Source organism: Lutra lutra, chromosome 9 (genome assembly GCF_902655055.1).
Source record: "Lutra lutra chromosome 9, mLutLut1.2, whole genome shotgun sequence".
NCBI lineage: Eukaryota > Metazoa > Chordata > Mammalia > Carnivora > Mustelidae > Lutra > Lutra lutra.
Genome location: NC_062286.1, coordinates 112,808,080 through 112,823,699, shown reverse-complemented (window position 1 = coordinate 112,823,699; position 15,620 = coordinate 112,808,080). Strand labels below are relative to the sequence as shown.

Sequence of the window (15,620 nt, the reverse complement as noted above, 5' to 3'; positions counted from 1 at the left end):
ATGTTATTTGGGCGAGGAGGCGGCTATCAGGACAAGGCCATGGGATTTGCCTCTTAGGAGATTTCATTTCTTTCTTGAAAGTGAGATCTATTGGCTTTACATTAAGCAGAGAGGTTTCTTGACTCACGTCGTCAGCAGGACTTGGAAGGTATACTCCCAGCGTAGGTTTCCTGCTTCAAGTGTGGGCATTGATGGGGTAGAGCAGGAGGGTAAAAAAGAGGCCATCTTGGCGGGGACGCAGCTGGTTCGGGGGTGAGGGATGAGGGAAGTAGACAGACACCTTTCCCTGAAGTCAAAGATTTGTGTAGGGGAGTTGAGGAAGATGAGAGTGGTTGGTTCTGTGGACGTTGAATGACAGCGTAAGGGTTGAGACTTGGCGGTAATAGTTCGAGCTTCCGGAGCAGTGTATTTGGTAAATGGATCTGGCAGTGATGTGTAGAATGGAGTGAGGGAGCCTGGGTCAGAATGGAAGACCCTAATTAACTTGGGGGTTGCCAGTGGGTATCCTGCATATGTTTTCTTTGGTTCACATGCTATTTTAAAGACCACAAGGTTCCTCCTAACAGTGTGAATTTCAGGCCTATGTGAATAATTGGAAGATCTGCCATCATAGTCTGACCTGATTAACATGGGACTGGAGCTGAGGAACAGCTGTTGCCACCAATCCCTGTTGTTCTACACCAGGACTACCCCAGGCCTTACAGCACCCACTTATGTATGTAGCTTGCAGATTTTGATAACTGGAGGAAAGGGATGTTGGGGAAAACACCAGGAAGGAAGAAAGCACAAACTTTGGGGATAGGTTGTCAACAGAGCAGTTATAATAGGATGCATGTTTGGGGTGAAAGATAATAGGGTGTTAAGCAAACTTTTTGTTACTGCTGTTGACAGTAGATCATTCAAGGAGCACTCTTCATATTAATTTTTAGAATACATTTTGGAGAAAATTTAGGGTTTCAGCCCAAGGTTAGGGGTCAGTTTCAGAGAAACGGTACTTTGAAATCTCTTATCTTCCCATTAAATATTCTGGTTGGGCCTGAAAGAACTCTGCCCTATCCTGCATATATTAGTTGATGAATATTTAGATGTTTAGAGGTTGGGTAGCTCTGTTTAAGATTTAATGTTAATGGGACTTTGTGGCCTAAGAGCTATGAAGACAGGGAGACAAAAGAAGGCAAAATAGCCAGGGGGCTATAAAAAAGCTATTTGTAATAGACATACTTACTGGTGAAAACAAACACCCCCCTCCATGGGATTGTGAGGTGAAAGTTTTTACCTTTCCCACTCCTTGGATCCATCTCCCAGAGAAAAAGTTGCAGTTGAGTCTTAATTATTTTCTCATTCCATGTTTTAGGTAGGGAGAACTTGAGGAGCTGTCCAGCTAAAGGTACCTTAAATTTTTACAACTGCCCTTGAAATGCTTGTACAATGACAGAATGCCTGGGGTTGTGAGCTCCACTAAGTGCTTGTTCCCTAAAACACAGCAGCTATGCATTCAGTTAAAAACCTGATTGATGTAGTCCATTAGCCCAGAACAAGGCACTCAGCTCCTCCCCTGTCCTGTTATTCAGTATTTCTGAACCACCAAGTATGGTATTTTTAATAATAAAGATACATTTTAAGAACTGTGAAATGCCTTATGTACCTTTGATGAATGTATAGAATCTTTAAAAATACTCTATTTCATAGTTTAAAAAACCTATTTCCACGATTCTGGCTTTGCTGATATTCTTATGTTAAAACTTAAGAAAATTAGAATAAAGCAAGGCTGTTTCTTTAGAGAAATGAATTGTGAAATGAGAATTTTCTTATTTCATAGTAGAAGAATTCAGAAAATAACACTAGGTCAGTTCATTAAAAGAACTGGAACAAATTTGAAAGAGTCTTTAAAATGTTCCATTTGCTTAATGGTCGTGGCAAAATTGTTTTGTAAATAAGCAGGCAACCATTAGTTTCAAAATAATCTGGAGAATGTGTTTATTAGAAGTCAGAGGTATTTGGTTATATTTAGCATCCTAGAATGGAATTTTCAAAGCCAACTGCTAATAAAGGAAATGTTTTCCTCTGAGAACCGTGCTTATAATTTTAAAGTCCCAAAGCACAGTATTGTTGCCAAATTTAAGAAACTTGGAATTTAAGCTTTGAGAATGATTCTCTTTCCGCCCAACCATGTTTTTCCAATGGAGGTTAGGAAAGAAAAGGATGAAACATGGGCCAAAAGATTGGCATCTTAAAATTTATGTTTGGGTTCGCATTACAGGAGACTTTGTTTTAGAGGTTATATTGAAGGCTCTGCTGTATTTAGGGGCTGGGGTGCTACTTAAATTAGAGGTTTACTTGTTTCAAGGCTTCCTTTGTAGATGGATGAAGGCAGCATGGGGAGGAAATAGTGACATCATTTAGAAAGGGGAGTTTAAAGTTTATTATTATTATTATTATTATTTTTTTAATATTTTATTTGTTTATTTGACAGAGAGCTAGAGAGAGAGCACAAGTAAGCAGAGCGGCAGGGAGAGAGGGAGAGAGAGAAGCAGGCTCTCTGCTGAGCAGGGAGCCCGATGCGGGGCTTGATCCCAGGACCCTGGAATCATGACCCGAGCCGAAGGCAGAAGCTTAACCAACTGAGCCACCCGGGTGCCCCGGGAGTTTAAAGTTTAAATGAAGACACTCGTTAGGAGCAGGGACTATGCCACTTACCAGCTGTGTAACTTTGAGCAAGGCACTTGTAAATCCTGTTTGTCCATCCCTAAAATGGAGGTGATAAAGTAGCATGTGTTTCAGAGGATATTCCTGTGTATTAAATGAATATGTGTGTTTCAGAGGTAGGGCAGGAATTGTCACATTATGATAGTCTATTAGCTAAGGTTGTTTCTGGCTGAAATATAGTGTTATAGAAAAAATAATATTCACCTTCCACTCTTGTTAGATGATTAAAACATCAAGTTACGAGTGTTTGGAGTAGTTTTTCGCTATTCATCACTTTTTAAGGAAAGTGTTATAGACAGGGCTTGGCCTTCTATGACCTGTGTTTTCAATTCATTTTCTTGCTGAATTTTTCGATGCTCAGAATTAGTTTAGTTATAGAAGCAGCATTGTTGTATGCAGTTATCTTCCTTTCACTTCACTAGCTATAATGTGTTTGAGGACAGTTGTGAGTAATTAAAAGTGTTTTTGTGATTTTAAGAATGAATTACTGAAATAATGAAACCTTTTTTTTTTTTTAAGATTTTATTTATTTATTTGACAGAGAGAGAGAGATCACAAGTAGGCAGAGAGGCAGGCAGAGAGAGAGAGAGAGGAGGAATCAGGCTCCCCACTGAGCAGAGAGCCTGATGCGGGGCTCGATCCCAGGACCCTGAGATCATGACCTGAGCTGAAGGCAGAGGCTTTAACCCACTGAGCCACCCAGGCGCCCCTGAAATAATGAAATCTTATTTTAAAAGCTGTAAAACTACAGATGTAGGAGAAATGCTCTATTTCAACTTCTTTTTTTATTGAGAAATACTTCAGGTATTGAAAAATCAGTAAACCTTGACTATCGTTCTTTTTTAAATCTTTAAAATTTTATTTATTTATTTATTTATTAAAAGATTTTATTTATTTATTTGGCAGACAGATCACAAGCAGGCTGAGAGGCAGGCAGAGAGAGAGGAAGTGAAGCAGGCTCCCTTCTGAGCAGAGAGCCCGATATGGGACTCCATCCCAGGACCCTGGGATCATGACCTGAGCTGAATGCAGAGGCTTTAACCCACTGAGCCACCCAGGCGCCCTAGTTTATTTAGTTTTAAGAGAACACGTGCACAAGCTCCCACTGAGCAGGGTGCCTGATGCAGGACTAGATCCCAGGACACTGGGATCATGACCTGAGCCAAAGGCAGATGCTTAACCAACTGAGTCACCCAGATGCCCTTGACTATGGTTCTTTTTTTTTTTTTTTTTTAAAGATTTTATTTATTTATTTGACACAGAGAGAGAGATCACAAGTAGGCAGAGAGGCAGGCAGAGAGAGAGGGAGCCTGTTGAGCAGAGAGCCTGATGCGGAGCTCAATCCCAGATCATGACCTGAGCCCAAGGCGGAGGCTTAATCCACTGAGCCACCCAGGCGCCCCTTAAATTTCTTATTTATATTGATCCAAGTGTGTAAGTTTAAAAACTCAATTAGCTCCCATTTTGTGACTACTTAAAATTCATTTTTTTAAATTAGTTTTTTTTTTTTAAAGCTAATTTTGGGAGTGCGTGGCTGGCTCAGTTGGTAGAGCATGCACCTCTTTATCTCAGAATTCTAAGTTTGAGCCCTACGTTGGGTGTACAGATTACTTAAAAATAAAATCTTTTTTTTAAAAAGCTGATTTTGTGGGCGCCTGGGTGGCTCAGTGGGTTGGGCCTCTGCCTTCGGCTCGGGTCGTGATCTCAGGGTCCTGGGATCGAGGCCCGCATCGGGCTCTCTGCTCAGCGGGGAGCCTGCTTTCTCCTCTCTCTCTCTATGCCTGCCTCTCTGCATACTTGTGATCTCTCTCTCTGTTTCAAATAAATAAATAAAATCTTTAAAAAAAAAAAAAGCTGATTTTGTTTGAATTGTTTCGTGTTTGCACACATTTGTGATATTTCATTAGAAGAATTTATCTTTTTTTTTTAAGATTTTATTTATTTATTTGACAGATCACAAGTTGGAGGAGAGGCAGGCAGAGAGAGACGGGGGAGCAGGCTCCCCGCCGAGCAGAGAGCCTGATGCGGGGCTCGATCCCAGGACCATGAGATCATGACCTGAGCCGAAGGCAACGGCTTAATCCACTGAGCCACCCAGGCACCCCAGAAGAATTTATATCTTATTAAAATGTTAAATTGTTCTCATTGGTTATTAGAACTAGAAAGATCTTAGAGGTCATTATTTGATAGAAGAGGATACCATATCCCAGAGAGTTTACTTGCTCAAGGTCACACAGCTTGTTAGTGGCAGAAGGGGTCATAGTATGAAGGTTTTCTTATTTCTCTTTCTTTCATTATGTTGCATAATGCTGCCTGCAAGGGTATAGAATTAATTTACAGACTTTATTTTTTTTTAAGATTTTATTTATTTATTTGACAGACAGAGATCCCAAGTAGGCAGAGAGACAGGCAGAGAGAGAGGGGGAAGCAGGCTCCCTACTGAGCAGAGAGCCTGATGTGGGGCTCCATCCCAGGACCCTGGGATCATGACTGAGCCGAAGGCAGAGGCTTAACCCACTGAGCCACCCAGGCGCCCCTAATTTACAGACTTTAAAAGCATGCCCAAAGAGCTTCTATTTTTCTTATGTGGCTATAAAAATCAGAAAAATAGCAAAATAGCTTTTATCAGTAGCAAAATGAGTCTTTCAAAATATATGTGTGTGTATATTTTCATATATATTTCAGTAATGTGGAGATCCTGAGGGGAAAAAACGGGCAGAAAAGTTGATTAGGCCTAGTTTTCCCAGTTACTGGTGGTTTATATATTTTGAAGTCCATCCCTGGGAGCAACCGCTCGGGTATCTTTGGAAGAAACTCCCGGTGTGGGGTGGGCTCCTCATACTGAGCTGCACATGAAGCTGCTTTCTGGATGATGACTTTTAGTATCAGAACTGTTTGTTCCAGCAATAATCAGTCACACAGTATTCCACACACCTTCTCCTCAGAACATTCACTGAATCCTGTGTCTGCTGTATACAGTCTCTGTTAGTTCTGAGGGTGGGCTGGTGTCTGTTCATGAAGAAAATGTTCAGGATTTTTTTTTTTTTTAAACCACTTTTGGCTCCAAATCTCGAAATATTTCATTCTTTCTCCATTGATTTCAAGAAATACAACTGCACAAAAAATGAATCTTGTAACTAATTTCCCAGTTGCAAAAGGATGCAAATAATCATCCTTTAAACTGAAAGAATGTGAGCGTCCATACGGTATCCCCCCTCATCTGCAGGAGATATGTTCCCAGACCCCAGAGGATGCCTGCAACTGCAGATAGTACCGAATCCTATATCTACTGTGTTTTTTCCCAGACTTATATACCTACGATAAAGCTTAATTTGCACATTAGCACAGTGAGAGATGAACAACAACATTGAAATAGAATAATTACAACCATATACTCTAATAAAAGTTATGTGAATGTGTTCTCTCTCTCAAAATGTTGTTCTGTACTCGCCCTTCCTGTGATGATGTGAAATGATAAAATGCCCATGTAATGAGATAAAGTGTGGTCAGTGACTTAGGCACAGTGACTTAGAGGTTGGCTACTGTTGACCTCTTGACAGTACCTCAGGAGGATCACCTGCTTCCAGGCCCTGGCCGACTGCTGGTAACAGGCCTGGGAGAGCAAAACTGCAGACATGGGGGACTACTGTGTTTCTGGTTTGCACGCTCTTGCCTCTGCTCTAGGAGCCACGCAGAATTTTTTGCGTTTCCAGTAGGCTTGCAGAGTACCTGTCCTGCACACGGCTTCATGTTCCCCATGCTGTGACAGCTTCCCTGACTCTCCTGACCCGTGCTGGAGGCTACTGCCTCTGGTTTGTGAAGAAGACGTAGAGACCCTGACTCTTGATTAGTATTTTTCCAGGGTCATCTTGAGAAAAGTACAAATTTGCTCCCGGGCTTTGGGCAGAGCTCTTGCCTTCCAAGCCTTGTGCATGGTGGTGCAGTGCCAGCGATGGTAGGCTGGATCCGTTAGGCAACTCCCCGCCAGTCCCTGGTCTTTGTTCTCACGCTGTTTGCCCCAAGAGTGGGGATGGCATAGGGCCCACTAAGTTGAGTGACCTTTTTAAGAAAGTTAAACTTTATTGTGTCCTTTTGACTGGGCAGTGCATGGTTCCAAATTAGAGAGGTGCAAAGGGTGCACTGTGAATTGCACCTTCTCTCTTCCCCAGACCACCGCAGAGGCAGTGTTTTGAGCCAAGTTTCGGTGCTCGTGAGCGCCCGCTGTTGGTGCAGGATGCAATATCTCCTTCCAAAGTCAGATGTCCTTTTGTTACTTTTTGTCAGCAAGTCCTTTGTATTAGGGTCACCGCAGGGCCAGCCTGGGGCTTCTCCATGAAGACTGCTGAAAGAGCTGTTGAGACTTGGGATTTACTGACGATACTCTCTGCTCCTGGGTCCCTAATGTTGAGAGGATTTCTGTCATTGACCCCAGATTCCTCAGCAGGTGATTCTCAGAGCCTTCATCCCACAATCTGTTTCCTGCTGGTCCTGGTGGTTTCAGTGACATCCAGAACATTCCTTGGTGCATATCCCTCAATCAGCGACTATCTCAAATCTGACTTCTTTTTTTCTAGACATTGACCCTCTTTCTGTCTCCTTTGCAGGTAGAATCAGATCTCTAAGTTGCTCTAGGTTAAGTCCATTGGTCCCTTTGTCTTCTGCTCTCTCACCCCATCCAGGTCATAGGTTCTAACCAGGGGTTAACCTGGATTCCTTACCTGTTGCTCTTGAATATTACTTCTACTTCTAGTCCATCTATCCTTTCTATCCTCTGACAGCTCTGAAACCACCCTATAATTAGAGGGGAAAAAAGAATCCTGGCTATCGAAGACTATAAAGTCTTCTCTCTTACCCAGTCCCTGCACTTGCTTGGTTCCCTGTGATATCTATCTAGGCTCTTGCTGTTTCCACTTCCTGAATTGTGCTTTTTCTCTGTCACCCCTCTCCCTACCTCTACCTGTTTAAATCTTATTTTCTCAAAATCTGTTTTAGCTCTTCTCTCATTACTTCATCAGCATATATTGTAGAAATCACAGAAATGTGTACATATGAGTGTGAAACCCATCTGTAGTCCCATCATGCAGGGAAACAACTGTTGTTCAAATGCATGTGATTGCACACGGCCGTAATCGCAGTTACCATGTCTGATCCGATAGCTTGCCTTTTTATGCTGCCAGAAGCATTTTCCCACACCGTTAAGGTTCGTTAAGTTCTTTATAAGCATTATTTCAAACTTTTTCTTACCGTGAAAGAAACGGATGAAAATAAACGATATTTATTGTAGAAGCACCAAAAAAGAAAAGAAGTCACCTCAAACCTGCCATTGAGAGAGACCCACTGTTGTTGACATTTTGGTGCATAGCCTTTCTTTGTATATGCACTGCACATTCCTGTAGTATGAATACTACTGTTTTATAACTCATTTTTTTAACTTAAGAATATGCCCTGAACATTGTTCAAGTCTGTAAACATTTAACCAGCATCATTTTTAATGTCTATATGTCATTTCATTGTGTTTCTGTACTTGAACTTATGGAGCCAATCAGGCTTTTAAGTTGTTTAATTTGTTTGCTATTATAAGCAAGCTGCAGGAAATGCCCTTGTTGAAATAAAACACAAAAACCCTTTCTGCACATGCATATCCTTAGATAAGTACTATGTTTAGAACTGCTGATTTAAAAAGGGATGTACATTGTCTAAGCTTTTGATACAATTAATATATTTCCTTCCTGCAGTAAATTTGTAGCCACCCTAACTGCGTGAGAGTGTCTATCTTTGTGGTCTCTCCTTCCCCAAGAAGACATACTGAGTATTCGCATGTTTCTTCATCTTAGAAGAGGCATTAGAGCCTAGTGGTTACAAGTCCAGAGTTCTTCTTGGATTGGGTTTATAACCTGGGCTCCCCCAATAATTTGCCTCCCTTTTCTCCTCTGAATAATGGGGCTTAGAATGAGGTTGTTCTGAGGCACTATCATGCTTTTCCCATAAGAACTGTACCTTAGAGTAACCAAATAGTTGATTATTTTAATAGAACAAATGGAAAAAAAGTGATAGAATATTAATATATTCAACTCCCCACTGAATTGATAAAAGGAGACCATAACCATCAATGCTGCTACCATCAGACAACCAGATATTGGGTATCTCCTGATGGAAGTACAAATTAGAGGAGGAATCTTGTCCAAAAGTCATACCAGAGCCTAATCAATACTTTAGTTCTAAGGGCTAGTTTACAGGAAATTCAAGGGACAGGAGAACGCATTGAAAAACACCGTTGGACAAATGACGTGGTTACTTTAGAAAATACATGGCAAGGAGATATTGTGCCCCATTTTAAGAGAAAGGGGGAGCAATAGATATGATAAACCTATGCATTAAAAGACTTAAGGCATATTAATGATTTCTGGACCTTATTTGGGTCCTGATTCAACCAAAGTGCCATGAAGAGGAAAAAAATGTGAAAATTTTGGGTAAATTTGAATATTGGAGATTTAATATGAAGGAATTGTTAATTTTTATAGGTGTGATAATGGTATGGTGATATTTAAAAGCCCCTAATTAGAAAAAAGAAACACCAATTATAAAAGAAACAGTTGGTAAATAGAGCTACATTAAAATTAAGAACTAAATGAAAAGGAAGTCTACAGATGAAAAGGAAATCTACAGATGAAAAGAAAGTCTACAGATGTTAAGATATAAAAAATACATTTGACATAAGACTTGTATCCAGAATCTATGTAAAGAAGTCCTACAAAATGAATATATAAAAAAGACAACTCAATTAAATGGTGCTCTTCACGGGGTGCCTGGGTGGCTCCGTCATTAAGCATCTGCCTCTGCTTTCAGTTCTTTTGGGCATAGACCCCAAAATGGAATTGCTGGGTCATGTGGTAATTCTGTGTTTAATTTCTTGAGGAAATGCCACACTTGTGTTTTCCTGTATTTTGGGAATTTCTGTTTTAATATCTAATAATGGCAAGTATTGATTGATGTAAATTACATAGACAACTACTGAGGTCCTCAATAATTATGAGTGTAGAGAGGGAGGTGCCTGGGTGGCTTAGTCAGTTGAGTATCTGCCTTCAGCTCAGGTCATGATCCCAGGGTCCTGGGATTTCGTCCTGCAGCCAGCTTCTAGCTGGAAGGGGAGTCTGCTTCTTCCTTTTCCTCTACTTGCTGCTCCACCTACTTGTGCATGCATTCTCTCTGTCAAATAAATAAATAAAATCTTGAAAAAAAAAAAAAAGGCAGGAACTGCAGCTTTAATGAACTGTATTACTCACCAAGGAAGAGAAGGGTTGAAGCAGTCATTGCTAATGGATGTGGATGAGGTGGGTGATACTCTCCTTTGCTCTGCAGTGTCCCAGTTTGGAGGACACCTTATATGGTCGCCCTAATAATGGGATCCATTATCGGGTGGATCGTCAAACTGGGTGTTGTTTGGGGTTGTAGTGGAGCTTCCTGAACTGGCAAGCTTTCATCTTCTGGTAGACCATGCTTTAGGATGAAGAAACTACAGAGTATAGCTTTATTTCACCCTGGTTGCTACATTAAAAATTTCTTTATATGGTACTATAAGACATCAGGTCATTTTCTTTTTTTTTTCTAGAAGAAAGCCTCTTATTGTTTATTCACAAAGCATATGTTGTCAGTGTGACCACTCTCAAAATACCAGTAATCTTGAAGACCATACATTCCTTTTGAAAATTTTTTAAAGATTTTATTTATTTACTTGACAGAGAGAGAGATCAAAAGCAGGCAGAGAGGGAGGAAGAAGCTGACTCCCTGCTGAGCAGAGAGCCTGATGTGGGGCTCGATCTCAGGACCCTGAGACCATGACCTGAGCCGAAGGCAGAGGCTTAACCCACTGAGCCACCCAGGTGCCCTCCTTTTGAATTTTGATTAATGTTTTGAAATCTATTAATTCTGACCTCTTGACACTGTTATTTGGAATATAACTCTAAAAATATCCCCATGTATTGGTTTGTTAAAAGTCTAAAATGCAGGTGCGTCGGTGGCTCAGTCAGTTAAGTGTCTCACTCTTGATTTTGGCTCAGGTTGTAATCTCAGGGGAGTCTGCTTGAGATTCTGCCTCTCCCTCTGCCCCTGCCCTCCCCCAACCCTGTGCTCTTTTTCACTCTCTCTCCCTAAAAATAAAGAAGTCTGTAAAAAAAATGTCAGATAGATTTTCTTTTAAAGATTTTACTTATTTATTTGACAGAGAGAGAGAGACAGCGAGAGAGGGAACGCAAGCAGGGGGAGTGGGAGAGGGAGAAGCGACTTCCCACTGAGCAGGGAGCTGTATGCAGGGCTCAATCCCAGGACCCTGGGATCATGACCTGAGCAGCAGGCAGATGCTTAATGACTGAGCCACCCAGGCACCCTTCAGATGGGTTTTTGAGACACAAATATTTGTTTCTTAATAAATGTTGACTGAAAACATCATGTTGAGGGTCATGTGCACTGTATGAAGTTCGCATGTTAACAATCTCTGTGTGTCTTCCCAGGAAAATACTAACTGCGGTGGGGGCGGTGGGTGTTGCAGGGTGTACTTGCTTGAGCCAGTCTTTTCTTCTGGTCTGCAGGACGTAACTGCTTCCTCCCAAGGCAGGTGGCACCAAGCCCATCCAGTTGCTAGTCCTTGTATGCAGCCTGGAGTTTGTATCACAGTTTGATGTCCAGTAGTCTCACTGGGTCTGGTTACCATGCACTAAAGGTTATCTTCCATCCCTCTCCCCTTCAAGGACAATTGTGGAAGAGGGTCGGAATGAATGGGGCAGGATAACCCAAATAGGTAAAATCATATTTTACTTGTCCAAATTCTCTCCATTTGGACAAGGAGAGAATGAGCAGCAATGTCTGGGCTCACCTCTCTCCTGACTGGGACTTTGTCTGAGACCTCTGTGTGCTTAGATGGGGCCTGTTGCTTGATAGGCTTCATTTTAGGTTGAATGGATGGGGAGCCACACCTCCTAAATCTCATCTACCATCCCATCTGTCAGATCTCAGTCCGGAACTCCTCCAGGGTAGCAGAGGGCTGCTACTTTTCTCTGGAGCCTTTCTGAAGTATATCCTCTTGGCTACACTTTGTTTTATATCCTCCATCTTAGTTCTTCAATCTACACTATTATCCAGAAATTTCTTGAAATCTCGTATATGTGGTTGGTCCCTGTCCCTTACTATTTCTGCCTAAAAGGACATGGTTTTATTCCTTACTATGCTTATTGACATTCATTTCAGTGGGATATTGAGGTCAAAAGGCATGCGCCCTGTCTGCTTTCATCAACAGGAAGTTTTCAGTTTTGAGAGACTGAGCTCATCTTACATTAGAAGCAGTCAGTTGCAACACTTTTGTTGTTCCGTGTTTGGGGTGAAGGATAAACATGGTTCCTCTTGATTGATGGCACCTGTGAATTCTGGACTTCTGCTCTTGACATTAAGAAGGGCAAGAGCTGACAACTGATCATGGGAAGTGCCTGTGTTCGATTGGAGTTGACTGATGGAGGAGAGGATGCTGGGTAGGATATCAGGGAAGAGTCAGAAGAGGGTGGTGTGCTACCAGATCCTGAAAGAACACGTTTTTGAGAAGAAAGAAAAGCTGTGTCAAGTACCATGGAGAGGTCAAGTAGAATGGGGAGCAGACAAGGTTTTACCTTGCCAACATTATTTTGCACAATGGTCCAAAAATCCTTTCATGGAAGATGGTATCTCAGAAGGTGACAGGACCCAAGTTTTTCTGAACAGTAAACCTTTATACATTTTCCATTTTGTGGATTTTGCTAAGTTCTTATATATTTTTAAAAGATTTTATTTATTTATTTGACAGAGAGAGGGAGAGAGCGAGCACATGAGTACAAGCAGGGAGAGGGGAGGGCGGAGGGAGAAGCAGACTCCCTGCTGAGCAGGGAGCCTAATGTGGAACTCGATCCTAGGACCCTGGAATCATGACCTGAGCTGAAGGCAGACACTTAACTGACTGAGCCACACAGGTGCCCCAGTCTTATATTTTTAAGTCTCTGTTACCTTATAAAGTAACCAGTACTATGTGTGTTTATAACCTGTTTCTTTAAACATTACTGCAAAGTCTCAGGCTTCTTTACCAAAAAGTGGTTGCTGTCCTGTTAAGCTGCAAGTGACTGAAAACCACAAATGATCATGGCTTAAACAAGATAGCAGTATAAATACGCTTCTTCCTCACATGTCAAAGATTCAGGTTCCTTCTCTCTGGCTGTTCCACCATAGTTCCATCCTGTACTTCCAGCCCTAGTACAGGATGGCTGCTGGAATTCCAACCATCACATCCATATTTCAGCAAACAGGAAGAACGGAAGAAGAGGAAAGGCCTGTTCCTTTCCTGTAAGGACTCTTCTAGAAAATGCACTGTTTCTGCATCTACCCCATTGGTCAGAACTCTGTCACATGTCCTTGCCTGGCTGCAAGGCAAATTGGGAAATGCCCTACCTAGGTGGCCATGTGCTTGATTAATCCCTGGGGTTCCTGTTATAATGGAAGGGAAGGAGAATAGATGTTGGAACAAACAGAGAATTTTGAACACTTCCAAAGGCCTGAAGATGCCTGTGAAAAATTGGCAGGCATTCTGCAAAGCAGTGAAGAAGCAAAGCTATAGGAAGATGAGAGTGGAGAGTAGAAGTGTTCAACTGTGGCAGGCAAGGGTCTCCTCTGGTGGTGGTAGGCAGCTGGCTCACTGACAGCCAGACAAGGAGAAAAGAGGGACTGTTTTGTAGGTGTGAGGATGGGAAAGAAAGGCAGGGATCAAGCACGGGTAGCTGCCTGTGGCTTAGAGGGAGCATCCTCAAGGCACAGGCCTTGAAGATCTCTTGATGAGTGTGCCATAAATGTCTGGCAAACAAAGGAATAATATCTAGAAAACTCCCTGCAAGTCAGAAGCTCCCAAGACCCGAGGTCATGACCAGAGCCAAAATCAAGAGTCAGATGCTTAACCGACTGAACCACCCAGGCAGTCCCTCCTTTTCTTAAAGTCATCTTTCCCCCCAACCTGAGGCTCAGACTCACAACCCTGAGATCAAGAGTTGCATGCTCTAATGACTGAGCCAGCCAGATGTCCCTAAAATGATGGTCTTAATTTTTATGAGATTGTATGGAATGATATGTTAAAGATAGCCGGCACTGGTGCTGCTTTAACTAGATGAATTTGGATGAAAATGATCACACATGTAGCCTCTTTCCACTATTGTAATAGAAATGTACATTCCCTAGATGTTGGAACAGCGACTTGCTGGCGGTGGTGCAGGTCCTGGCCGCGCTCTCCTACCTGAAGGGCCTAACAAAGATGCCATGGTTAGATACTTAGTGTGATGGGGCACTTCTCTTCTGAATGAATCAGTTACTGATACATTCAGTCTTCAAAATAATAATAGTCTTCTAAATAAGAGGTTATTGGTGGAAAAATAATCAGTCGAGAAGCAGCTCAGAGGGATTGACCAGCCAGCGTGCATTCTGATTCCCTTGAGCCAGTTTTTCCAGGGGCTTCCCTCTGAAGGCATAAATCATAAATCTCTGTATTCCCTTCAACTGTCGGTGTGTAGTGTCCCACCCTACTTTTTGAGTAGAAGGGGAGTTAGTAGAAGCCCGAAGACCTCCTTCACTGGCTACTTTAAGTAGAATCTCCTACTGCAATCCGGTCTGTTCTGTGTTGAGGGTGACGTCTATCACCCCCTATAGATTTGGGAGAACAAGGGCCACATGGACTTTGTTTTCTCACAGGGATGCCAGCCAGACTCTCAGTTTTCTCTTGAACAGCTGCCATTTCTATCTTCTGTCTGCTCCACAGAATTCTCTGTACAGAGAATTTTTAATTTTCACATAGTGGTCTATTGAAAACACACTACATTGAGCACTTCTGACCAAGAACCATTTCTTCCAGAGATATCAGCCTTTCCTAGAGGCTTATCAGACAAGTGACATCTTATCGTTCTAGAGGGTCCCACTTGAGTCCTAGGAGCTGTGGTCAGATCCTCTTTCCTAGATCTCAGGAAGAATTATCTGCATTACGAGGTTTGGTGTTCTAACACACAACTCTTAACATTTCTCATTGGTCTTAAAATATCCAGAATATGAGCTCCCTGTCTTCTGTGCACTGGGAGCAGCTCTCCTGCCACAGCTCCTCATTCCCTGAATACGTAGGTCTGTGCGAAGCTCATCTCCACCCCCTTCTTGGGCAGGGGCACCTCTCAGCCCTTGCACTGATTGATGTCTACAGCAGTGCTAAAAGCACCGGAAACACTGACAGATAAGAGCCTCAGCAGCTTGGCAGCCCTATGTCCTCTGACCTCACTTATTCCCAGTCGCAGCTGAATCAGAGCCATTTCAAGGGACACTGGCACAGCAGCCAAGTGCATGGGGGCTGGGGCTGCCATGGTTGGTGTGGCTGGCTCTGGGGCTGGAACTGGGACTGTGTTTGGGAATTTCATCATTGGTCATGTCAGGAACCTGTCTCTGAAGCAACAGCTCTTCCCCTGCGCCATTCTGGGCTTTGCCCTCTCTGAGGCCATGGGGCTCTTTTGCCTGATGGTGGCCTTTCTCATCCTCTTCACTATGTGAAGGACCTGTGCCTCCATCCTTCTCCTGTTTCTCCTCTACCCTGTCTGTTCCTTTTCTTACACCTCCCCAGGCAGCCTGGGGAAGGTGGTTAACTCAGGGTTTGACAGAGGGAAGGCAAATAAATCCTGTATTAATAAGATAAAAGAAAATCCAAAGTGTAAGAATGAGCCATTATATGAAGTTGGAAAACCAAAGACTTTTAGTATCCAGGGGATCATAAGGGGGGGTGGAAAACCAAGATGGTCTGAGATTTTTCAGGGTCCCCTTTTTTTTCCAGGGAAATTTTCCACAAAAAATTTGTTCCTGGAAATTTCCTGAAGATTTTCATCTTC

General features: G+C 42.5%; 1 protein-coding gene and 1 pseudogene across 1 annotated transcript in view; both read left to right on the top strand.

The window, feature by feature from the left end:
- CDS2 (CDP-diacylglycerol synthase 2) overlaps positions 1-15,620 on the top strand; it is a 63,541-nt gene that overhangs the window by 695 nt on the left and 47,226 nt on the right. The gene's annotated exons all lie outside the window — the stretch shown is intronic.
- Positions 14,802-15,288, top strand: LOC125108822 (ATP synthase subunit 9, mitochondrial-like; annotated as a pseudogene).